Raw genomic sequence first — 1,479 nt, 5'->3', positions numbered from 1 at the left:
GGGGGGGGGACCAGGTTTGCTAGTCTGATAGAGCCTGGTGGAGCCACTGAGACTATGGTGCCTAGCTGCCCTTCAGGTCTGGAATTGAACCCACACCTGTGGCTTCCAGGCAAACAATAGACAGGCATATGATTTGAACATTTTCCTTAGGTAGATACACTCCTTAGAGGGAACAATCATGGGAGAAAGAAGAGCTGCTTATATACAGGGAGATAGCTCAGGGGGCAGGAGTGCATGGGGGATGGACACAGGGAAGAGGTAACTGTCAGGAGGAAGTATGAGGGGAGATGTTGCATTGTGGTCAATGTCATGAGAGAAAGTGTATGTGAACTGCTGTATGGAAAGTGAATTTGCTCTGTAAATTTTCACCCAAATCACAATAAAAAAAGAAATTATAAAAGGAAATAATTAAGAAAAAGAAATGAGAAAACACTGTATGTACCATATAATTATGACTCAAAAAATTAATAATTTCTTGTAGAAGAAAGATTTGAAGGAAATTCACCAAAATGTTAGTACTGTTCACTGTGGGTGAGATAAAACTCTGTATAATTTTGTATCATTTTTCCATAGTTCCTCTATTTTTCAAATATGTCATGAGCATATTTAGTAATTGAAGCTTACAGATTGGAAGATGTTGCCCAAGAATGGTATATAGAATAAACAGTTCACAGAAAAGCAGAGAGATGGCAGGAGAAAATATAGTCATGTAGGCCAAGGGAAAAGTCTCAAAAAGTCATGAGGTGTCCACCATGTCAAATGAAAGTTAATTCATTCAACAGCAAATATTTGCTGCAGTTTACTATGTGCCAAACACTCTTGTGATTAATATGTTCAAGCAAAGTAAAGACTGGAAAATATTTACAGGCTTTAGTAATTAGGATGTTATTGGGATCACTGGGAAGACAGTTTCAATGGAGTGGTGCAGGCAGACATCTCTGTGGACTGAGAGATTGGAAACAGTTTGTAGAGGCTATTGTGTCAAGAAATTTGCCAGAGAAGGGAACAAAAGATCAAGAGAATGATAGGGACTGAAGGATTCATACGTGTTATAAGTGCAACAAAAGCTGACGTGGGCAGACAAGAGAGTATTTTAAGCTGTAGGAGTCAGGAAAGGCTTTATTAAGACATAGTTCTTCTTTTCCATTCTTCTTTTCTTATATGAAACACTTTAAAAGTTTAATGTAGTCTACATTTTGAGCTGGCTCTTATTTCCCAGGGAATTACTCACTAATCTCCAGTTTTCAAAGTTTTCTCAAGCAGTATCCAAGACTTTTTAATAAGAAAACTAAACTCATCCAGTCATGCAAGCAATTGTTGCCTTTTTATTAAAATATGTTTATCATGAATGATATGTATCAGTGTTACTATTTTAAAACCTGTATATCTCAGGTAGCATAGTGGCTAAGACACTTGCCTGCTTACCAGACGGCTGGCGGTTCAAACCCACCAGCCACTCCTCGGAAGGAAGGTTGGGCA

At 38.3% G+C, this 1,479-nt stretch overlaps 1 protein-coding gene across 1 annotated transcript in view; it reads left to right on the top strand.

Moving 5' to 3' along the window:
- SLC44A5 (solute carrier family 44 member 5) overlaps positions 1-1,479 on the top strand; it is a 150,091-nt gene that overhangs the window by 86,913 nt on the left and 61,699 nt on the right. The window lies entirely within an intron of this gene.

The sequence above is a fragment of the Orycteropus afer genome, unplaced genomic scaffold (genome assembly GCF_000298275.1).
Source record: "Orycteropus afer afer isolate SDZICR_OR568_19922 unplaced genomic scaffold, OryAfe1.0 scaffold00248, whole genome shotgun sequence".
Lineage (NCBI taxonomy): Eukaryota > Metazoa > Chordata > Mammalia > Tubulidentata > Orycteropodidae > Orycteropus > Orycteropus afer.
The sequence above is the reverse complement of the archived record's forward strand: the minus strand, read 5'-3'. Positions and strand labels throughout refer to the sequence as shown.